We start from the raw sequence: 26,114 nt of genomic DNA on the forward strand, positions 1-26,114 counted from the left end.
TTCCCTCTTCACTAACAATGTGACCTTGGAATTCGACTCTACGAATCCAAAACTCGCATTAGAGAACATCGCGTAAAGCTTCTCTGGTCTTAATGTTTCCAAAATTTGACGTAGATGTTTACTATGCTCTTCCTTACTACGAGATTAGATAAGTATGTCATCAATGAATACAATGACGAACTGATCCAAGTAAGGACGGCATACCCTATTCATTAAATCCATGAATATTGTGGGCGCATTAGTCAATCCGAATGGCATCATTACGAACTCGTAGTGTCCATAACGAGTTCGGAAGGTTGTCTTCGGGACATCCTCCTCTAACACTCGCAACTGGTGATACCCAGACCTCAGATCTATCTTTGAAAAGTAATTCGCCCCTTACAGTTGGTCGAACAAATCGCCTATGCAAGGTAGAGGGTAACGATTCTTAACGGTGAGCTTGTTTAGTTCTCTGTATTCAATGCACATACGAAACGATCCGTCTTTCTTCTTCACGAACAAGACCGGAGCTCCCCAGGGTGAGAAACTTGGTCTAATAAAGCCCTTGTTGAGCAGTTCGTTAAGTTGACCGGATAGTTCCTGCATCTCAGCTGGTGCTAGACGATAGGGAGATTTAGCTACTGGGGTAGCCCCTGGAACTAAGTCGATTCTGAACTCGACTTGACGTTGCAGAGGTAATCTTGGGAGTTCTTCTAGAAAGATGTCGGGAAAATCGCATACTACTGGGATTTTCTTTATGTCTTGCGTCTCTTGTCTCACATCGACCACATGAGCATGAAATGCGTGACATTCCTTTCGCAAGTACTTCTGGGCTCGAATACTCAAGATGATACGAAGGTTCGTGTCGAGTTTCTCGCCATATACTACTAGAGTTTTGCTAGATAGCATATTAAGGCGAACGGCCTTTTCATAACACATGATGTCGGCACGATGTAGACTCAACTAATCCATGCCGATAATGACGTCGAAACTTTTAATTGAGATTGGCATGAGGTCGATTGAAAATGAATGGATATCTAGAGTTAGAGTACATCCTATGTATATACTGCTAGTGCTCTCAGTCTTTCCGTTAGCCATTTCTATAGTGAACGGTTCTTTAAGTGCGTGTGATTGTTGCTTAAGTAAGTGAACAAATTTATGGTTTACAAAACTCCTCTACGCTCCAATATCAAACAGAATGCATGCATAAGAGTTATCGAGGAGGTACGTACCAGTGACCACTGTGGGGTCGGCAACTGCTTCCTCATGGCCTATAGCCAAAACTCTTCCCACTCCACTGGCATACCCTGCCTTCGGGCAGTTCCTTTTGTAGTGGCCCACCTCGCCACAACTGTAGCAAGCCTGGCCCACACCAGCGTTGGGGACTTGGTTGATCGGCCTTGCCGGAGCTTTGCAGAAACGCGTAGTGTGCCCCCTTCCTGTTGCAGTTAGAGCACTGCATTTCTTGGCAAGGTCCAGTGTGGTGGAAGCTACATTTGTTGCACTTCGGCAAACTCCCCACATACTACTTCACCGGCGCAGCAGCGGCAGGTGCTATCGCAGCATGAACCACTACGACCTACTGCTTTTTGACATATTTCTGCGCAGCGTTCTTCTTCTTGTCACCCAAGAATTTTCTCTTGTTATCAGCGGCTTTGGAGGGTTCTGAGATGGCTAGGGTTGTTGACGGGGTATGGACCCCATCGTTTGGCACTATCAAAGGTAGCGGGGTGTGAAGCTAGTACATTCGCCTGGAATGGAGGCACCAGCCCCCATATATACCTCTCCACCTTCTTTGCTTCAGAAGGGACCATTCCCGGACATAGTGCTAACAGATCGCTGAATCTGGCAATGTAGGAGACTATGTCGGAGCCCTTCATGGTTAGGCTCCAGAGTTCTTGCTCCAACTTCTAAACTTCGCCCCTTGGGCAGTACACTTCGATCATGAGCTCCTTCAGAGCTTCCCAGCCGATAGCATTCGCCACTATAAGAGATAGTGATTTGACATGGCTATTCCACTATGTCAGAGCTCGGTCCGTGAAGGTGCAGGCAGCAAATTTAACCTTGCCCCCTTCCGGTCAGGAGCAAATCTCAAAGATCGACTCCGTTTTCTCGAACCGTTGCGAGAGGGAAATGATTCCGCCAGTTCCATTGAAGGCCCTGGGTTTGCAGCTGGTGAAGTCCTTGTACGAGCACTCTCTAGAGCGCACTGGAGCTTCGACAATAGTAGGAGGCACATTAGTTCCACTCCCACTAGTACCGGTCGAGGTGAATTGTGCTAAAGCTGCAGTAACAGCCACATTCACAGCAGCTTGGATAGATGTTGGGTTGTATTGAGGAGGAGGTGGAGGTAGTTGCGTAGGAGTTATCGGAGGATTACGCCTCGTCACTCTTCGAGGAGGCATTGTTCAACTAAAAGTTTTAAAAAGATGGAAATGATAGTAAGAATCAATTGAAAGTATGATTGAGTGTAGATCTAGTACTAGAAAGATGACAGCATTTGGATAATAATTTCCATGAGATTAGATATTTGTCAATAATATTGGTATTACAGATGTAACAAGTTTGGGAAAAATGACCTAGACGTAGGTCTTACATCAAACCAAGATAGGAAAATTTTGACAGACTAAAACTTAGCAAGATCTAACACGTTTAAAGTCTTATCATAGATAGGAACTAAAACTACAGCTTTTACATAGATCTAAGTTATATCCAAAAAGTAGGCTCTATCTACGACGACGACCACTAGAATGAGTCCTTGATTTGGCCAGACGACGCTCCATATCCCTCATGCGCCTTTCAGACATTGCCTGCCGAGCTCGAAGTTCCCTGACTTCAGCTTGGGTTGCAGTAAGATCTCTCTGCAGGGCCGCATTCTGGTTCTAAGTCCTTTCATAAGCAGACTCTAGATGACGAATGTGAACGGTATTGACTTCCGCATCGGCATCAACTTCCATGATTCGGTTGATGGCCGCTCTACCATGCTCATCATTACAAGCAATCCTGCGGACCAGAATAGGCAAGACTCTGTCCGCTAAGCCTCTCTCGCTCAAATTATAGAAGCTTCGATCTCCGTTGTAGGGTAAGGGTTGACCATGTTCATGGCTCCCTCTATTCAAGTTTGTTGCCCACAGGGGTGTGGGACCTTGAAATGTTGGATGAGGGTTGGGGTCTGGTATTTGAGGCACTGGGGGTAGGTTATTAACTTCGGGTTCGGATTCAGAATCCTCCAAGAAGTTCTCTGCGAAGTCGTCATCCAAAGGGATTGGATGATTCTCTTCTGGCTCCGCATTGAGCCATCCTCCGTTGCCTTGGTTGGGAAAGTACGGATCGTCGTGGGGATGGAATCCAGCCATGTTATCTACGCGAGAATAGGGATAAAAGAAATAGTTAATAGATGTACTAATTATAGGATGATCTTTATCAGTTACTTCAATACTAGCATAGTGCATACCAGTTACACGCAATCAAAACAGGATAGACCTTCAAATAAGTGACCCTAACTCCAAATCCACTACCAAACAAGGAATAAGAAATAAAGCAAAGATCACGGATTCTAATTCTATGACACCTTAATCACAGATAACCTTAGCGTATCCACCAAGAACTATTGACCTACTAATAAAGACCTTTAGTTCTCAAATAAGTAATTATAGTAACACAAAATACTCCTATAGTATTTTAAGTTTATGTTCTGTTCTAATGTTTTCATTGTAGTAGTGTTGCAAAGTTTTAGACTTGCTGCAACATCACAACCATTCCTAGGCACATGCAAATCACTTCTCGGAAACATATAGTTGATCAAGCTATATCACTCCCATATTTGATCATATGTTCCCAAGCCTACATGTGTTGTCCAACAATCGCAATACTTTTGTTCTGTCCTAGTGACATTGATTTTAGTTTGAATGCAGGTATGTATACTTCGGTTAAATATTTTATTATTTAAAAGTATATACTATTGGTCAGATTATTTAATCCCGTTGTGTTTACAGTTTGTATATCGTTTATGGGTTGATATACTCGATTCACTATAAATAGAGCTCTGATACCAATTTGTCACACCCCAAAACCTGAACGGCGGAAACGTTCGGGGTGGAGGACGTCATGTACAGTATCACAACAATGCATAATAGTAAACAAGAAACAACATCATCCATTGCATTAACAATATAATCTTAATACAAGTGTGTTCTGTATAGTTTATAAGACACCAAAAATATGAATCAAAATAAGAGATGAGTCTTGAACGTGCTCCATCTTCTCAAAACCTGGTCATCGGTACCTGTCTACTGGTGACCTGAGAATACATGTTATTTTGAAAGTGTAGATCAGCATTAAATTTGGTGAGTTCATAAGTATTTTAGTGTCATTGCTTGTATGAAAGTGTTTGTATATGTTTGATGTAAATGTTTGTAAATGTTTACAAATGTTTGTAGTAACTGTGTTTGTATCTCCTAGAAAATCCTATATTTTTTACTAATAAGTAGCCTTCTACAAAGGCCCAAATATTTTGTATGTCGTTTGTTTGTAAAAGTGTGTAATTTTCCCTAAAGATAGACTGTCATTTACTAGAAATATAGTTTACATTACTGTTTATGTGAGAAGATCACAATGTGAATGCAATGGGAAAATCACGGTGTACACTAGTATTGTATGTAAGTAACCACCAATGTACTAACTACCTTAAACTAGTTTGTTAATTGAGGTTAAATGTGATATGACTGTAACCATACTTGATCGACTAGTATAACACGATGCTATAAGGCATCGAAATGGTATTACATTAGTCACCCGTAGACCTGCAGGTCCCACTTTAGCTTGCAGAAAGGTGTAGGATAGTCAATCCCGTATAGATCATAGTATGTTCTCTTATATAGTGTAGTGTATTGTATGTTCTCTTAGTTTCTCATCATAGTATGTTCTTTCCGTTTCTCATAATAGTATGTTTGTATTGACTCATGAACGAACTGACTCTTGTGTGTTTCATTGTTCTAGTAATAGTAAGTAGTGACTTCCTAAACTATATCTGCTATAGTTTACTAGTAATGTTGTTTATATGTATGAACATGTTTGTACACCTTTGTTACCCAAAGGTATTGAACTGAATGAAGAACTTTAATATCTATATACATACACATAATATATAACTAAGGATTCAAACGACCTTCGGACAAGCAACCGATACCCTAAGTCCACAACCAAACAACGAACAGGAAATAAGGCGAGTTATCAGTCCTAAGTCTTTTCAATCCTACTTATATAACTATATCAATATAGACATGATTTGACAAAGCATAAGTTTAAAAGAATTTAAATAAAGTATTTAATTTGTAAAAGAGTTTATAAATCGAGTTGAACTAGTTTGTTTGATAACACAGTTTGAAGTATAGTAATTCCGTCTGTTTGATAGTTACTAATCACATGTGGTTGATACAATAACTATAAAGTTTCAACTTTTATCCCCCCCCCCCCATAAAATCATTTAAAATCATGTAAAAGGTAACTTAAGGGGTATGAACTCACCTGCAGTTAGTGATACGAATGAAAGATCGGTTTGTAGGATGCTAAGTGTCAAGTGAAGACTTGAGCATACACGGATCCTAGTAAGCATATGATGACACATATATGTATATAATTAGTGTTTGAACAGCTAATCATGCCAGGAAAGACACCCTAGGACATAGGAAACACTTAGATTCGAGTGCTAGAAGTACCAAGGGTTGCATATAACGGGTGTATGGCCACACCTTGGAGTGTACGGCCAAAATGGTGTGTTTCATGTGTGTGTACAGCCAGAGTGTACGGCCCAAGTGGGTGTGCAGCCGCACACTCATGGTGAAACATGCCCATGAGTGATTTGAAGTCTTATTAAGCATCTAGGAAGTGTGTCTTGACCAATACTTAGCCTTAATGGAAGTTTAATCCTATTTTGGGCCTTAAAAAGGGTGTGTATGGCCACACAAAGAGTGTACGGCCATACACCCTTGATATTCATGTAAAATGGTCAAAAGTGTATTTCAAGGTTCTATCTTGCATCCCCTAAGTGTTCTTTATAAGTGCAAGCATAAAACATGAGTTTTGAGGCCATTAAGCAATAAATAAAGGGGTGTACGGCCACATGGGGTGTGTACGGCCGTTCACTCCTTGATGATCATGGTTTGGATGATTTCTAAGCAGTATATCCAGTAAGTAACAAGCATGAGGAGTGGTACTATCAATATAGAATCCTTTAGGGGTGTTTGAGGTCCAAAAACTTAGTAGGTGTTCTTGGTGTTCTTGGTGTTCTTGGAGAACACTTGAAGATCTAAACAAAAGGAGTAATTTCATGGATGAAATCATGTATACTTACTAGGTAGTGTAATGAATCATCTAATCAAAGGAAGAAACACTTACAACTTGAAGATCTAGAAGTAAAATCGGATGATACGTGAGAGAGAAGTTGATTTCTTGGCTTAGGAGTGTGAAAATAAGTAAATGAAGGCTAGGTCTCTCATTTATACATGAGAGTGTACGGCTAGGATGGGTGTACGGCCATACACCCATGTGTGCGGCCGCACACACCTCATGAAGGCGTGTTTGGCCTAATTGAAAGGTGTTGAACTCAAATACACTCATCCCTAGCCTCATACCTTGGTTATACTAGGCTTAGAACACTCAAATTGATTCTAGATAATGCTAGAAGATAGCAAAAATGAGTCTGACCTTAATTGATCTGGATAACTATATAAGATAGAAATTTCGGGTTGTCACACAAAGAGATACAGGTCTCACCCACACTCGACTAACGGTCCCCGCCCTATACAATACAGGCCCTGCCCACACTCAGTTATCTAGGAGATACGGGCCCCGCACACACTCGGTTATGTAACAGATATGGGCCCTGCCCACCCTCAACTACTAGTGAGATTCGGGCCCCGCTTACACTCAGCTAACTAAGAAGCACATACCAATATCACACAGGAGTATAACCAGTCTACCAATCTATTCCATATCCATACACAAATATCGCTAAGATACGGGCCCTGTCCCATACTTAGCTGCTAATCAGCACACATAACATACACGGGCCGACATTGATGACTTCGATTCGTTCAAACCAGAAGGAAACTCACCCCACAAATCTGAATGCAAAATCTCACTGTAAGAAATATCTAGCGGGTGCTCTGATGAATCCCCGAGCTATCAGTACAAAATACCACATAGTCAAAACTCAATAATCCTTCTTAGGATAAAATGACCATTTTACCCCTGATCTAATCTAGTCCATGACCTAGGCCCAAATCCATAACATGAAAGGCCCAATTCTTGATAGCCTTCACAAGCCTACTAGTGGTCCACCAATGGCGTAATTTTCTAAATTGGGCCCAACTCCTCAAATGGGCCTTCCCTTAAGCCCAAACATATTCTTAGCCCAAAATAACTGATTTCTGATTGCCCACTACGGCCCAAAATAGCAAAGTCCATGGAATGGCCCAACCCGGGGCCCAAATAACGACAAAACCCAAATCCAGTGAGTACGCAAGGCGTACTCCTCCGTACGCTAAACGTTCAGGCTACATGGCGTGTACGCCCAGCGTACTACCCTGTTAAGCCATAATATCCATAAACACTTAATCCTTAATACCTTAGACTCAAAACACATATCTGAGTCCAATAAAGTGTCTTAACCCATAAAGTCGATTACTTGGTGTTTTGCAAACCCCCAAATGGACCCAAACTTAAAATATGAAAACCTACTTCCATAGAAATAAATAATACTCATGCATAGCCACGTCGAGACCTTCAAGATGGTAACTTTTCTGTGTTTCTGACTCAAATAGCACTAAGGGTGGTAACCCTAAGCCTAGAAACGGATATAGAACCATAAAGTTCCATTCTTAGGACCAAAAAGGTCCAAAACCCCATTACAAGAGATCTAACCATTCATGAGGCAATTTTTGAGCTTTTTACCTCAAATGAGTGCTAAATGATGATGATGTCTCAGATATTTAAACTCAACTTCCTCTTTCTCCTTCCAAGCTCCAATCCACTAAAATGGGCTTCACAATATCAAAATCACACAAAGATGAGGAATGTTATGTTTCTAAGGTTTCTAAGTTAAGGAGGTTGATGAGGAGGCTGGGGTGGGACATAATGATGTGTGTGTGTGTGTGTATATATATATATATATATATATATATATATATATATATATATATATATATATGGCCTAAACCCTAAAAACTAGGGTTTTGACCCAGCTCGTGTATGTTGCATGTATATGCATTACCCCTGCATCCAATGTTGCCACTACGCCCTATGTACGCTAAGCTTACGCCCAGCGTACGTCTTTAATCAACCCAAACATATAACTGCCCACTCAATAAAGGCTCAACTCAATAATCCAACATTAATCTAATTAATTACAAAAATTAAATAATTAGCATTACCTCAAGTCACGAGTGTTACATATGCATACGTTGGGCGTACGTGGACTTTAATGAAACCCTAGTTGGGAGTTTTGCATCCAATATATGCATCCATATTGATTAGGATTGGCCTCCCTACTAGCCTCTAAAGCCCCAAAACCCTAGAAACGAGTCTTAGCCTCCATCGTTGAGTGTTTGAGCCCTTGGAGAGATTTTGGTGTTCATTTTGTGCATTTTGATGGAGTTGGAGAAGATTGAAGTTGTTTAGCTTGGAGAGAAGGTCTTGGATCCAGAACCACCAACATTCTGGAAAATCTTTTGAGTTATCAAGTTCTCATCTTGACTTCTAGTTGTTTAGATCTCTTTTTGGGATAATTTGTCATGCTTTTGGCCATTTGTGAGTGGATTGTTAAGTTAATACGTCCTAAGGACTTATCCTTTCATATCTAAGATTATCTTGGGCTCGTTAAGCACAAAGGTGCCAACTTTATGGAGTATAGGGCCTCATGCATGCATTAAGTCCCTTCTCGAGTCCTTGTTGAGCTTAAGAGCTTCTTTTAGCCATGAATGGACATAAAGTTAGCAAATTTACATGGTAATCCAGCTCAAGGAAGTCAGATCTTCATTTAGGAGTGAAGTCTTAGCGGGTTAAGAGTTGAAATGAGAAGGTGGCTAAATTGGAAGAATACGTTGGGCGTACAAGCTTGTACGTGTAGTGTACAAGCCCTTGAGCCAGCATGCTTAGCGTACCAGCTGTGTCACACCCCCGGACCAGACGGCGGAAACGACTGGAGGCAGCTGACTTCATTGTGCAGTATCATAGCAATTGAATATAAATGAAGCATTGCAAATCCAATAAATAAACAAACTACCTTGTTTTACATCATGTTTATGTTCTCAAATTACACAAAAGAGACAATAGTGAGTAAATTCCAAACTACATCAAAATAATCTTGCATCTGCATTCCACTAATGTGCTTACTGATTTACTGAGAATACAAGTTGTTTGAAAATCGTCAACATAAAATATGTTGGTAAGTACATAAGCAATTTGTATAAAAATCTGTGATAGTTAGAAAACCAAAAAATCCAATATTTTCTTGTCAAAATAGTTGCAAGTCTTTTTTCCAATCAAGTATATCGTTTTCGAAATTGTATAAATCGTTTTCCTCCAGAAAATCCTATATTTTCTGATGTACAAAATAGTAGTCTTAAAACCCTAAGACTTGCGTGGTCAAAGCTTCATTTAAAGTATCCAAACAATCGTTGTTTATCATCAAAAGTTGTTTTAGTTTATCGTTTTCGAAATTGTATAAATCGTTTTCCTCCAGAAAATCCTATATTTTCTGATGTACAAAATAGTAGTCTTAAAACCCTAAGACTTGCGTGGTCAAAGCTTCATTTAAAGTATCCAAACAATCATTGTTTATCATCAAAAGGTGTAACTTGTGTATATTTCTAAATAATACATTGTTATATTCTAAGTGAGTCGTTATAACCATACTAATATGACGAAGTGTCTGTCTAGACATTCTTCAGGTGTCGGTTTCGTTTAAGACATTTGTCACCCTGGACTGGCCAATCTAGTTGTAGCAAACACCGAAGGTGCGGGGTATCAACCCCGTATAGATCTATACACAATTCCCGCTCTCCCTCGAGGAGACTCTGGTTATAACTCTTACAGGACTTTAAATGTACGCTAATATATATATATATATATATATATATATATATATATATATATATATATATATATAGCGAAGATGCGTCTGACTAGAATACTAACAGATATTGGAGCTAATAGTTGAAATTTATCGTTTATTTAATAAATAATAATAGTTATACTCGTTGTCTAGGTGTCTCGTTTTCGATTCGTAACGTTAGTTGCGTTCGTTGAATAGGAGTTTCACTTTGTTTTGTTTATTGAAAATAATCCTCATTAAATCAAAATGACTCGGTATTATCGATGTGGGCAAAAATGACCCTTTTATTATAAATTATCAATTAAGACTCACATTTGTCAAAAGTGTCGTGAGTGGTCCCATAATACTAAATGACCCACTTCTTCTAAAATACTCATTTTATACTTATTTTTAGGAAATTATTCAAAATGGCCCTTATTTATCAATAGTTCCATTTTTGGCCCACCTTAATTGAAATATTCATTAATAACCCAAATTTATCATTTTTTCCAAAATGGCCTTATACATATATTTATGACCGAAAAGAGTCTGAAAATAATAAACTTTTCATAATTTAACCCTTTTCAAGCTTTATGTCCAACAACGTGTTTGAGTAATTTCTTTGAGCAAAATCCTTGTGGTTTTTGTCATAACAATTTGTGACTTATAATTTGTAAAATGCTAGTTCTTGTTTTTATACATAATTTCTAGAATATAATTCAAACTCTTAAGACTAATTTAAGATTTCTAGTTCTTGAACTAACTCATAAGGAGTTTCATAACTCAAACACATATACTTAGCAGACATGCATAACAAGCAATTATATCAAGATATAAACAAGACATTGACTTGTATTCTCCCCCGAAAACAATGAAAACATTAAAAATAGAGGTATGAAGCTCACCTTGGGTAGAAGATAGTGTAGTTGAAGAGATAAGGTGAGAGATTTGGAGCCTAGAACACTTGATGTGTTGGATGAACTTCTTTAGGATTTGCTAGCATAAGTTTATGAACAAATAAATTTATGTGTGAGTAGAAGATTTAAATAACTAATTGTATGAATCATTTAACTAGGCATGATTTACTTACCAAATCTTAGGAAGAATTGTGAAGGAAATGGTTCCTGGAACTTGGGTGAAGTCTTGGGAGAGTTTACAGGGAGTTCACAGAAGTGGGAGATGAATTGTGAAATGCTAAATGGGGTTTACTGCCCTTTATATTGGATAAGGAATTTGATAGGTGCTTGGTTTACTGTTGGGTAATACATAGTTTACTGAGATTTGCATTGGAAATAACCAATTAACAACTCACAATCCGTAAACATTCTTGAAATGGGGAAGGGTTCACAGTACAAATGGACCTTAAACTGAGATTTATGGTCTAAATGGATTCCCCTAAGGGGTTTACGGTCAAAAGGATGGTCCACTAGGTAGTTTACGGCCTAAAAGTTATCTAGGATAGTGTTCATGGTCATTCTTGTTCCTTAAATGGTGTTCATCATCAAGACTTGGTGGACTTGGGTGGTTCACGGCCAAAGTGGTCCACTAAATGTGGTTTACGATCAACCTTTGCTCAAGGAGAAGACTTTACGGCCAAAGCTTGATTTCTTAAGGGTGCTTACGGCCTTGAATGCTTCCTAGGGAAGTGTTCATGGTCAAGAATGCAAATGAACTTTAATGTACTGGTTTTATGTTAATAAGATCAATATCTTGACGTAACGTAAATTTCTTATTGTTTGCATTTACTTAGGAGGCTTTAGGGTAGTATAATTCTCAAAACATTACGTTACCAAAGCATAATAATAGCATAGCTACCACTATTACATATATGGGACTCTTTTGGCTTGGTTTCTAGACTTGAAAATTTCCAGCTGTGACATCATCCCCCTGTTAGAAGGAATTGTTGGATTAGTGTCTAAGTCCATAACTATTTTGGTATGTACTTGACCCGATGGTGCATGGTCCTTTTGGGTTGCCTTCACCAAAGCAACTTAATTGGAGAAATAAATAGAGAGAGAGGTTATTATGATATGTTATAAGAATAATATATTAAAGGAGAAATCATATTTGTTTAATTAATATTGGTCAATAATTAATTAAGAATTAATTTTGTGATCAAATGTAATTAATTAAACTAGAGGGGCTGAATTGTAATTATGTGATAGTTGCAAAATAGGGCAATGGTTATCCTTGTTAAAGGATGGACGAATTCAAGGATAAGGATATCCTTAAAATCGTCCAAGGTCCAAGAGATAGGGATTTTCAAGGCTTATCTTATGGTTGCTTGATGGGCAAGTAACTAGATAAGGATAAGGACTGAAACCCTAATCTCAACCCTATATAAAGACCCCTAAGGCCTTAGGATTTCGTGCACTTGATCCCTAGAGCATCTAAGGACGAATTTCTACCTCTCTCCTCTCTCTTTATACCTTCTCCACTTGCTTATGGTGTTTGTGAACCATTAGAGGAGTGACACTTGTGACTCTAAGCCTTTCAAAGTCAATTCAAGGAGGAATTGGGATTGTTATTGCTACATAACAATCAAGGTAATATCATAAACCTAATTATATGTTAATATGATTATTTGAATGCTAGAATTAGGGTTTATAGTCTTGGATTCAAAGCATGTACAATAGAGAAACCTAGATCCAAGCATTAGGGTTTGTATGAGCATATAGGATGTCTTATGACCAAAACCCATAAGGAATTTCGTCCCGAAATTCTTTAGCGGTCATTCTTACGAACTAGCAAAAAGGTGAGGGTACTTTTGCATCATTTGATCCTCGTGTTCCCACGTGAATTCCGGCCCGCGCTTGGCATTCCATCTAACCTTCACAATTGGGATGCGGCTTTGTTTCGTTCGCTTAACTTCTCCATCCATGATCTCGACAAGTTGCTTGACGAATAGAAGGTCCTCGTTCACTTCAGTCTCATCTAGCGGAACTGTGAGGTTTTCATCCGATAGGCACTTCTTGAGGTTTGACACATGGAATACAGGGTGTACATTACTAAGTTCTGAGGGTAGTTGGAGTTTGTCGGCTACCGGACCGATTCGGGCAAGGATCTCGAAAGGTCCGATATATCGGGCATTTAGTTTTCTTCTCTTTCCAAATTGTATCATCCCTTTCCAAGGGGAGACTTTTAATAGCACCCGATCCCCCACCTGGAATTCCAGAGGCTTTCACCTTTTATCTGCATAGCTCTTTTGTCGGTCATGCGATGCTTGGAGTCGTGCTCTAATTTGGACTATCTTTTCCGATGTTTCTCGAATAATCTCAGGTCCAGTGAGTGTGTTGTCAGACGTTTGCACTTTTGCTAGCTGGGTGTCTCCCACCTCAGCCCAGCAAAGGGGCGATATACACTTCCGGCCATACAAGGCCTCAAAGGGAGTGACTCTTATACTCGTGTGGTAACTATTGTTGTATGAGAATTCAATTAGGGCATGTGAGTATTCCAAGCTTTTCCAAAGTCTATTACACATGCCCAGAGCATGTCTTCTAGAGTTTGAATGGCTCGCTCGCTTTGGTCATCAATCTAAGGGTGGTAGGCAGTGCACCTGTCTAGTTGGGTTCCCAAAGCTTTGTGGAGTGACTGCCAAAAACGAGAGGTGAATTTTCTATCTCTATCAGAGATAATAGATATGGGAACCCCATGGAGTCTCACTACTTCTTTTAGGTATATTCGCGTTAGTCTTTCCATCTTGTACGTATCCTTTATTGGCAGGAAATGGGGGGATTTTGTTAATCGGTCAACGATCACCCAGATAGCATCCAAGCCATCTGCCGTCTTTGGTAATTTGGTTATAAAATCCATTGTTACCCTCTCCTATTTCCACTCTGGTATTTCGGGTTGTTGAAGTAGACCCAAGGGCTTTTGATATTCCACTTTAACTTTGGCATAAGTGAGACACTTGCCCATGTAAGTGGCAATCTCCACTTTCATGTTCGGCCACCAATAATATTGTTTGATATCCAGGTACATCTTATCGCAGCCCGGATGGATTGAGTACCTTTTTTTTGTGAGCCTCATGTATTATAACGTCCCGGAATCCACCGAACCTCGGTGCCCAGATCCAGTCCATAAGATAATAGGCTCCGTCTACTTTGATTGTCAGATTCTTTTCCATTCCGTGCAATGCCTCATTGGCGACGTTTTCTGGCTTCAAGGCTTCCTGTTGAGCTCCTTTATTTGTGAGGATAAATGGGAATGGATGGTCACTGTCAGCGTCTTTACTCGGCGGCTCGAGTATTCCTTTCGGCTTAAGGCATCGGCTACCACATTTGCCTTGTCTGGGTGGTATTTGATCTTGCTTTTATAGTCGTTTAGCAGCTCGAACCATCTCTATTGTCTCATGTTCAATTCCTTTTGATTCAGAATATGTTGGAGGCTCTTGTGGTCTACGAAAATGGTGCACTTGGTACCATATAGGTAGTGCCTCAAAATCTTTAACGCGAAGACCACAACTCCCAGCTCGAGATCATGGGTGGTATAGTTTACTTCATGGGTCTTTAGTTGCCTGGATGCGTAAGCTATAACCTTTCTGCGCTGCATAAGCATACAGCCTAACCCTTGATTAGAAGCATTGCAATATACTATGAAGTCTTCCGTTCCCTCTGGCAATGACAACACTAGAGCACTACAGAGGGCTTGTTTCAGGATTTGGAAGGCCGCTTCTTGTTTGTCATTCCAATGGAAAGATACACCTTTCTAGGTGAGAGTGGTGAGAGGCTTGGCAATTTTGGAAAAATTCTGGATGAACCTTCAGTAATAACCAGCAAGGCCTAAAAATTGTTGGATTTCAGTTGGGGTTCTTGGGGTTGCCCAGCCCTCAATAGCTTTGATCTTGGTAGGGTTCACATGTATTCCCTCTTCACTGACTACATGTCCCAAGAATTTCACTCTACGAATCCAGAACTCGCATTTGGAAAATTTGGCGTATAGCTTCTCCGCCATCAGAGTTGGCAAAATAGATCATCGATTCGAGGGAGTGGGTATCAATTCTTGACAGTAAGCTTATTTAACTCCCGAAAATCGATGCACATTCTGAAAGATCTGTCTTTCTTTTTGACAAACAGGACCGGAGCTGCCCAAGGTGAAAAGTTTGGCCTGATGAATCCTTTGTCGAGGAGTTTGCTTAGCTGGCCAAATAACTCTTGCATTTCGGCAGGAGCTAATCGATAGGGCGATTGGAGTGGCTCTAGGTACCAGATTGATTCGAAACTCAACCTGCCGCTCGGGGGGTATTCCTGGAAAATCCTCAGGAAATACGTCGGGAAAGTCACATACTTTTGGAATATCACTAATGGTTTTCTCCTCCTTTGTTTTATCCACAACATGAGCAAGAAAGGCGTGATTCATTTTATGCAAGCACTTTTGTGCTTGGATGCAAGAAATGAGTCGAAGGTTTGTGTTGGGTTTATCGCCATAAACTATTACGGTTTCTTTGTTGGGAAGATGAAGGCGAACGACCTTCTCGTGACACATAATTTTAGTATGGTGGGGGCTTAACCAATCCATGCTAACAATCACATCAAAGCTCCTAATATTAACAGGCGTCAAATCGATTGGAAAAGAGTGATTGTTTAATACTAATGTGTACCCTACGTAGATATCGTTGGTTGATTCTGTTTTACCATTGGCCATTTCGACCATAAAAGTTTTGTTCAATTTGTGGGGATTTTTATTGAGTAGGTGTTTGAATTCGTGACTTACGAAGCTCCGCTCAACACCACTATCAAATAAAATGTACGCATAAGAGTTGTTGAGGGGAAACGTACCAGTCACTACAGTTAGATCTTGCATGGCCTCTCCTTGTCCCATGGCTAGGACCCTTCCCGAGTTCTGATTGTTGTTCTTGGGGCAGTTGCCTTTAACATGGTCGGTTTCTCTGCACCCGTAACATGCACGGCTGGCTCCGGCGTTGTTCTCAGTGGGCTGCTTGTTTTGTTGTGGGGCATCCTACAATATCGGACAGTGTGCCATTTTCGATTGCAGTTGGTGCATTGAAAGTCCTTGCATGCCCCGGAGTGGTGGTAATTACACTTGTCACATTTGGGATTGGAACCCGCATATGACTTGGTTGGCGCTGTTGTAGTTGAGACTGGGGCGGGTGGAACTGGTGTGGTAACAAAATGGACTGCTACTGTCTGCGGTTTCTGGGATGACCCTGATTTCTATCCCCTTTTTCGCTTGTTCTCCCATTTCTTCTTGTTACCTCCTTTTTTTTATTTTCCCCTCGGTCGTCTTGGTACCTTTCTTGTCACCATGATTATAAAGCTTATTAGCCAATCGTTTTGCACTGTCGAAAGTCTCGAGTTTCGAGGCAGTCACATTCCCTTGGATGGGAGGCATTAATCCCCAAACGAATCGTTCGATCTTCTTTCCCTCGGACATAATCATATGAGGACACGGAAGTGCTAATTCGCTAAATCTCGAGATGTACGCGTCAATGTCCGAGTTCTCCCCAAGACATTGTGTTTGGAAATGGGAGTGCCATGGCCTCAATGTGACCGTTCCACCATGACAATGTCTGATCAATGAATGTGCAGGCCGTAAATTCACCTTACTCCCTTCCGGACACTCGCATATTTCAAATACAAACTCAACCTTTTCGGTCCATCGTTTTAAGGCGATGACTCCTCCAGTCCCGTTGAAAGTGCGGGGTCTTTCATTGAAAAAGTCCTTGTAGGTACAGACCTTTGCAAGCCCTTGATTCATCCCTTGGTGGGAGCTTCCTGTCCCTTGGCCATTCCCACCACCGTTGTTTCCAATTTGAAAGTAGCCTAGAGTCGCTGTCACTGCAGTTGAAACTGCTGCTTGGAATGCGGCAGAATTCATATCCGGTGAAGGCGGCGGTGGTGGTGGTGTTGTGTTGCTATTCTTACGGGTTGATCTCTTCGACATCTTTTTGTCATGGAACAGAAGGATAATGAGTATATAATGATTTCGGATATCGATGATTGTTTAGAGATCGGGGTGGTTTGCTTACGCGATATTACACAATAATAGAAAACATAGCAGATACGTCTAAGATAAAACACAGAACTGTTTCATTAAGGATAATTTCTTAGTATGCGCATGAAAATTTGCCTTCGAAAGGCATTCGGTACATAGAGGAAACAAAATCTTCTAGCACATTGATTCGATAAGGAGTTCGGTTACTTAGCTTTTATAGTTAATCTTACATTCTTAAGCAAAAGAGAGTTGTGTGGTTAACGGCAGCAAGTAAAACGGGTTCTACTTATTTATCTTAATATGGTTAAATTAATGAGTTATAGGTGTATACACCTTGTATTCAAAGGTGTTGTGTGTTTAAGGAGGAAAACATTGGGAACCGAGAACCTTGTCCGAAGCACAAACCCTCGCTTCGACGGTAAACTATCAGACTGCAAACAGTTCGCAGCCGTAAACCTCGGTCTTATCCCCCCGGTGTGGTAACCAAGGAAGGTGTCCCATTAGTTTTGACCCCAATATAGGGGCTGGACCATGAACTCCTCCTCACTTCTTCATTTCCAACTGAAAACACATCCCTTCTCTCTCAAGAACACTAACCGAAAACACATTTTCTCTCTTAACTATCATCCTTCAATCCTTTGAATCATCTTAGGATCTTGCTTGGATCTTCAAGTGTTCTTCATTCATCAAGATCATTGGGCCGTAAAACCTTGAATCTGCTTCTTTTCATCAAGAACACTCAGTCGAAAACCCTAGAATCTTCTTAATTTCACCAAGAACACCAAGAACACGCCCTTTGAATCTTCAAGTGTTTACATCCGAAAACCACCTTGGGCCATGAACAGTTTGCGGCCGTAAACTCCAAAAAGCCCCTTTATTTCGTTTCTAACACTTCATTTGTAAGTAAATCTTACATCCCTGGGTGTTTCCTTAACATACTTGCTTATATATTCACTAATTGTTGTGTTTAGGACTTGATTTTGTTACGGGACTTCACTAGTGGAAACAATCATCCTATATCGAACATTCAAACGAATCAATCACATAAGGTGAGTTCATAACCCTACAATTTATCTTTTTAAATGTTTTTAGGGGATATAGGTAGAACACAATTTAATTGTGTTAAACATTTACAGGTGGAAACAATCAAACAAAAGGATTTCTTATGCTTAATATTGTCAAAATCATTTTAAAACTCTTTTAAACTACTTTTAGATTTCTTTTTATATCAAAATCATATTCATTTATATATTTATGTATATGTATGCTTTAACGGACTTAGGACTGTTGCTAAATATTGTAACTTCTGTTCCTTGTTTGGTTGTGGGCTTAGGGTAGGATCACTAGTCCGACTATCAGCTAAATCATAGTTATACTAGCTAAATATATACATAAATATTAAACCCCATTTTCAAAGAACATACTTAACTCGGTTTCATAGGTTGAGCAATTGAGTCTTTTCTCCAAAACATTTACAGTTCAAACAAACATACTAGTAAATTATAATAGGTATAGTTTAGAGGATCAATGCACACTATTTACTAGAACAAAGGAACATACATGAATTAATACATACATACTATTACTATTCATTACAAAGTATACTATTCATTTACAAGGACAAGAAAGAACTTACATACTATAACAAGAACACGATAACTAAAATGTGAGATAGTATTTCAAGGCATAGCAATATTCTTGTTATGTCACGTTTTGTAACCAGAGTCTCCTGGAGGGAGAGCATGACTTTATGTATAGATCTATATGGGATTGATCATCTCACACCTTGTTGCTAGCTACAGTGGGGCCTACAGGTGTACGGGTGACAAATGTCATATCATTTTCGATGCTTGAAGAACGTCGTGTCTTATACTAGTCAGTCAAGCATGGTTATAACCTAATCACATTTTAACCTTAATTAACCAGTTTGGTTTCAAGGTAGTTAATGCCTTAGTGGTGTATTTTTTACAATACTACTGAAAACCTTCATTTTCCATTACATTCATACAGTGATATTCTCACATGAGAATTGCATTCTATTTTTCTAAGTAAAGATAGTTTTACAAATATGGAAAACATTCATTTATACTATTTTCAAGAGAACAGATCAGACAAACAGTTTGGTCTTGGGTAGAAGACTACTTTTCATTTAAAACAGAAAATATAGAATTTTCTAGGAAGTATACAAACATTTTCACTAGACAGATACAAACGTTTTCACTAAACAAATACAAACATTTTCATGAAACAAATACAAACACTTGACACTAAAATACTTATGAACTCACCAACTTAAATGTTGATACTCTCTTTCAAAATAACTTGTATTCTCAGGGAACCAGTAAACAAGTACACTAGATCAGGTTTTGAGAAGACGAAGCAAGTTCAGACTCATCTTTTATTTTTGTTATACATTTTTTGTGTCTTACAACATTTCACAGAACAGACATGTATTAACTATTCTATTAATGCAATGTATGTTGTTGCTTGTTTTACTATTATGCATTGTTTTGATACTGTACATGACGTCCTCCGCCCCCGAATGTTTCCGCCTTTCCGGTTTGGGGGTGTGACAAGTGCATTCAAGGTATTTCAGGTATCTACATCTCTAATGACCCTTCTCTTGGGAATAAAAACAAACGGAATACTTTGGGTTAGTGTTATGCATTCTCTCTGAGTCGGCTTTTCTATTAAGTCCTTGATTGGAAGATCAAACCTTAGCTTTACCCTTAACGTGATAAAACTTATTCTTGTTTGTAATATGCCCAATAGCCAAGACATGAGCAGTAAGGTTGGAGATTTTGGTTTTAGCCATACTAGCTTCGACAGTTTTCAACATACCATGAAGCTCCATAAGGGTCTTATCAAGATTGTTCATATTATATATAACTCATGATGAGCTGGTAATACGAACTAGAAAGAGAGTTCAATACCATGTCAATAGCCAACTCCTTTGGAAATTTAACACCCAAATACCCCAGCCTGTCAATGAATGACTTAATCTTTTGAATGTGCGTACACGTAGAATTCCTATCTTGATGTTTGCATGCCATCAAGGATTTGACAATCTTGAATCTTTCTTTCCGACTTGCTCTTGGAACACTTCCCTGAGACACTTACTTTTTTCAAATGTCCCAAGACTCTTAAAACTCTTTTGAAGCTGAGGATACACGGTCGCTAACATAATGCATGGAACATTTGTAAATTCATCATTATGTTTGTTGTATGCAACAATATCTTCTTCAGAGGATTCATCAACTATCGGATTATGGTGCATAAGGTCTTAACTAAATTGACATATTAAATAAAAGTAAGTCCTTTTTGGATTGCCCTCATAACTTGGAAATAACTTGGATCATTAATAAGAGATAGATAAAAGATTTATTAATATATTATATTATTAATATATTAATTTCAGATAGTTAATGATTAATTAAGAGTTGGTCGAATTAATTGGAATTAATTTTGAGTTAATTAGAATTAATAATAGGTGCAAGGGTTGAATTGAAATTGTCCAATAGTTGAACAAGAAAGACAATTCTAGAACCCTCCAACCTATGGACAATTTAGAGAGGCTTTGGAAGGGTTCCAGAAGAACCCTAAATGAGATAAGGAATCAAGACCTGAATAGGAATAAAATAGTATTACATTATTATTCAATTAGGGTTTCAGGTAATCTGAAAACTATATAAAGGGTCCTAACCTTATGCTAAAAACTGATCTCTCCTCCTTACTTAGAGAAATCATTCTCACGCTCTCCTCTCTCTCCTATTTCGATCGTACAGTTTCCTAGGGTTTAGATGTGACACATTAGAGGCTTCCACATTATTAGAGCTGACATTCTAAAGAAGGGTTCCTAAAAGTAGGTTGTTATATTCGATCATATTCGAAGGTATTTTTCTTTCTATGTGACTTTCTATTTGCGTAGATTGGTTTAGTATTTTCAAAGAATGTTGCTATTATGACAAAAACCATAGAATTATAGGTTGCATGTGCCCATAAAATGTTTATGTGAAATTCCGCTCTTCAAATCATGTTAGATTAGTTTTTTAATTGTGACCTACAAAACTCATCGGTGGTATTAGACCATAAGGTTTTGTCTATAAAATCCAAGGTTGTAAAAATCGTTCGGCGGTAGCTCGGCGGTCGACTGGGGTTAATCGATTAATCAGTTTGGCAGGAATTAATCGGATGATTAATCAGGGACCATAAATTACTAATAAAACTATTTTAAAACTTAATATATCTTAAGAAAAAGTAGTATTTGAAAATTTAAAAATTTTAAATTTTGAAATATTTGGTATAATATTTGAATATTTGAATATTTAAAAATTTAAAATTTTGAAGTTTTGAAAATTTTGGTGTAATATTTGAAATTTTGAAATTTTGAATTTTTTAAAATTTTCCTACCAAGGACCGTCTATGACCGCCTAGCCTGAGTTTGACCGATATTGACCAATTTCCGCCAAGCACCTCTAATCGTAATCGTTTGCAGATCGCCTAGCGCCTAGGCCGATATTTACAACACTGATAATATCACATTAGTAGAAACCCTAAAAGAAACTGGAATTTTAGAAATTTTTACTCCACTAGGGTTTTCGATTTTGGCCTCCTACTTTCCTTTTTCTAAATTTTCTTGGATTTCCCTAGTTTCCTTATTTGTTATTTTACTTGCCTAAAATTTGAAGAGCTAAAACTAGGTAACTTAAATACCCTAATTTTGAACTTAGGGAATAGATTAAGATTAAATAGATTAACTAATTAATTGTTTAATTAAAGATAATTATTTAATTCTAAAAAATATTTCATAAAGTTTTAATTAATTGTTGAATTAAAAAGATAAATATTAAATAAAAGATGGTTTAAAAGATTAATTAATTAATTGTTATTCAAGATAATTAAATATAAACCTTCTAATTTTAAAAGGATTTAAAATACACCATATATATATATATATATATATATATATATATATATATATATATATATATAAGAGTATTAATATTGTATGTATAACATAAAAGTCAGTCAAATCATTAAAAAGCCTCACTCACAAAGCCACTATAAGAGAGGTATAAGAAAACATCTTATAAAATGACCATTGAATGAATGTCCTTTTCATCCACTACTTCTTTGTATGGTGGAGAGTCGTTAGCAGGTGTTTAATAAGACACTAATCACATTAAAAGTATAATGTAAAATTTGTAGAACACAATCACATTAAAAGTATAATGTAAAAGTTCTAGAACATTATGCATAATCACACTCTAGTTACTTTAGGAAAACCATGAAATTGTAAGCTAATACATGAAAAACCACATTGTTTCTTTGTGAGTTATTAGTGGAGCATGTATGGTTAACTGGCACACTAATTTGGTACTATAAAATTGAAATGACGGTACATACTCGAAATTTATGATTTCTGATGGAGCGTGTATGGTTAACCGACATGTACTGCATCCATACAAAGTCCTCGACTATAACGCCGACTTGCCAACTCTCCTATTGACATGCATATAACATACATAACAATCATACCTAAAATAAACGGGTCTCTTTCAACCCCAAGTGAATAGTATGGACCAAATCATAGTCTTACAATCGCTTCCTATCATGGGCTAAATCATGGTCTTTTCGTTGCAATGACAAGGGCCAAATCCTGGTCTTACACACAAGTTTCAGGGCCAAATCCTGGTTTTTCATACATTTTCCAGGGGCCAAATCCTTGTATTTCATACAATTCCCAGAGGCCAAATCCCGGTCTTTCATATAATATGTAAAGTCATATGGATCAAATAAACAGTTAAACAGATGATCCCACCCAAAAGCAATAAATCAAACAAGAATCATGCAATAAGGCTTCAGACAAATAGTTCTCAAACTATCTAACTTGACCACATACAACCATTACTATCATTAGCCTAACCAATCATGTAACCTAACAACATCATATAATGAACATGTAAGACCCATACCAGTCCAATATACCATGACACCAAGTGTCATATATTGCACATGTATAACAAGGATGCACATGCATAACAAGGAGTTATCCTAGTTAACTAGCATGCTTGTATTCTAATAGTTAACTAGCATGCTTGTATTCTAATAGTACATATATATCTTACCATACAAAGGATATACATCCTTGTTATACAAAGGATATACATATATATCCTAGTTAACTAGCATGCTTGTATTCTAATAGTATATATATATATATATATATATATATATATATATATATATATATATATATATATATATATCCTACCTTTGTGATATATAATGTCACATGAGGCATAAAAAGAAGACTCATGAAACAACAAAAAACAAGATAAAACCACTAAAGTGGCTACGATGGATTGTCCAGCTCCTTGAACATGGACAACCCATATAAATAATGTCTACTTAGTTCATATTGAAATTATTAGATAATGATACTTAGTATTATAAGTATTTATGTTATAACTAAATAAACCTTGAGCGATTTATCCTTCTATATCCCATCGATCATAATTATTAGTTTAACTCTCAAAACTCTAATATTAGAGCCTATTCATCATTTATAATTTTCAACCTCCAATCCTACAAAATATAACATTCACACAATTTGCATTTTAATAGTTTGAAAAATCATTTAATAAGACTATTTAAATATATTGCTAATTTATTAGCCCCTTTCAAGATTAGGCCAAACCTTATTACCAATCTTGATTCTAAGTATATTTAAATTTATCGCAATAAGTACATGCTTTAATTGGTTCCATACCAAAGTCCTATATTTAAAGTTAGTCTACATATGTTTAGTTCGTAGCACAAGGATGGTTATAATTAACTATATTATAAATAAAAATTAGGTATACAGTTCCCACTTTCCAATCCATGTGTACTTGAAGAATCCGTGATTTGCGGGGATGGATTCGCCAAAGAAATAATGAAATCTAAAATACAAGTACAGAAGTATCAGAGATCACTCCAAAGAATAAAGCCAGTCAAAGCTATACCTTGGATTCCAAAAAAAAACCCAATGTTTGATTGTTTGATTTCATTGTTTAACAAAATCTCATAAACCAATACCGAATTGTAACTATTCCAATTTAAATGCCAAAGCAACCATTGGTTGAGACAAATCTACCTGTCAGCATCCCAACCAAAAATTGTTACATCATATAGCCATTGCCATATTAAGTATAAAAACAAATAAATGTGAACCAATTTATCCATATTAATGGCTACCTTTTCTTCCTTGTTAGATTGGTAATGGGTGAAATAAAAGTTCATTGTTGTTTGACATATAACCATATTAGACGATTGAAACCCAAAAAAAATAAAGTACTTTGCCTTTTACAAAAAAAAAAAAAAAAAAAAAAAAAAAAAAAAAAAAAACTATGTTGCCTTATTCTACCCAAATATAGTATTGTACTTTTTCTTATTAAAGCATTGTGTTTTACTATATTAAGGTACGATTCCTCAATACAGACTTTCAAGAATTTGTATAGTGTCCTTGTAATCAAACGAATAAATTAAAATCTTGATAACCCATCTACTTTTTGGCGGTGGTAAAGCACACAACAGCTATAAAATAAGATAAAATATATTAACTCATGAGAGGGGCATGAGCTTTTACATCATCATTTGTTTTAAAAAAAAGTCACAGGAGGGGCATAATTAACTATAAGAAAACCGGATAAGAAAAAATCACATTCTAACTAATTTATGGTATTATGTGACTCATAAATATTCAATTTCTTGAAATGTGGTTCGAAAAATATGCATTTAGCCCTAAAAAATAATTAAAAGAAATGTATCACTAACTTTTTTGGTAAGTAACATAATCTAGAATGATAACTTCTGTTTTCTTCCTTTAGATGCATTTTTTGACTTGGTGGCTGTCACTTATTTACTGGAAACCTTTTCTGCTAGAGCTTTTATTCAAAAGAAGAATAAAACTCTAAATGTTCAAAATTAGAAAGGTATATGTATAAAATATTACAGCAGGGCACCTCTTTTTCCATTTTTTTGCACTCCCAAAGGAAAGGCGTAACAAACATCCTTAATCATCTAGGAATGAAAACTGAAGATGAAAATAGAAGAACTTACAGTAGCCATCTTGGATGAAGAAAACATGGGGATAGAAAAGACGAACGTGAACAATTCAACATTCTTTGTCTCATAGATCAGATTGAATTTTCCTGCACTTAATAGAAACCAAACTATCTTTTAGTTTGTTGAATTCATAAATAAGGTTAAAAACTTGAAATTAAACACTAAGTGACCTTAAAATTTGGCATACCCTAGATAACGGATTTGGATAAAATTTCACAAACCTGCCTCAAGCATTTTATTGAGCATTTGGTGTGCATCATAAAAGTCACTGGGAACAGACGTGCCATGTTCCCTTCACAATAACAATCGATTCTTCAATTTATCAACAATTTACACATATCAAGAATGGTTGTATATTAAGGTAAATCAATAAGAAAATATATTTCAGATATCACCTTATAATCTACCTAATCTATATTTTTTCCCAAAACATGGTGAAAGAAGATGTTATACACATCTCTTATGTCTGAAAAAGAATAAGTATGCTACCTTTAATCCAAGTTGGCTATCTTTACATTAAAAAAATTTAATGAATCCACCTGGAAATTCTTTTTTGGGCACTTTTGAGATCTTCCAAAGTTGATAAATAAAACAGATTAATATTTATATTTTGTGAAAGTGGAACCACCATTCACTTCAGGGACCATGGCTAACCATATCTTACCTTGTCTGTTGCACATAAGAACTCGGTTGGATACATCATGGTGTGGAGCCACGTGGACATAGGAACTGTTTCCCCATTCCAATTTCGATCTATCACACTTGAAGTTTGGATTCCCTTCCATCATCAGCTTAGCGATAAAGCTTTTTGATTGTAGGGTAATAAACGGTGGTTATGGTGTGAGGTGAGAGGTGGAATGGGATACTGCAAACAACTGTACAGGTCACTAAAAAGCCCTAGCTTTGTTGTCATAGTGACGATTGTAAAGCAAAAGAAAACGGTGAGCTTCCCTCATGTTTGATAACCGGTGGAGCACTT

General features: G+C 37.5%; 1 long non-coding RNA gene across 1 annotated transcript; it reads right to left on the bottom strand.

Moving 5' to 3' along the window:
- Nucleotides 1–4,173: 4,173 nt before the first annotated feature.
- On the bottom strand, nt 4,174–25,524 carry LOC145063356 (uncharacterized). The gene is made up of 3 exons (XR_013687928.1): nt 25,357–25,524; nt 25,130–25,221; nt 4,174–4,279 (listed from the first exon to the last, which is right to left on the bottom strand). It is a non-coding gene; the product is annotated as an uncharacterized LOC145063356 (long non-coding RNA).
- Between the last annotated feature and the right edge of the window lie 590 nt (nt 25,525–26,114).

This window comes from Lactuca serriola, chromosome 7, assembly GCF_051521515.1.
Source record: "Lactuca serriola cultivar US96UC23 chromosome 7, Lser_US96UC23_V15, whole genome shotgun sequence".
Classification (NCBI taxonomy): domain Eukaryota; kingdom Viridiplantae; phylum Streptophyta; class Magnoliopsida; order Asterales; family Asteraceae; genus Lactuca; species Lactuca serriola.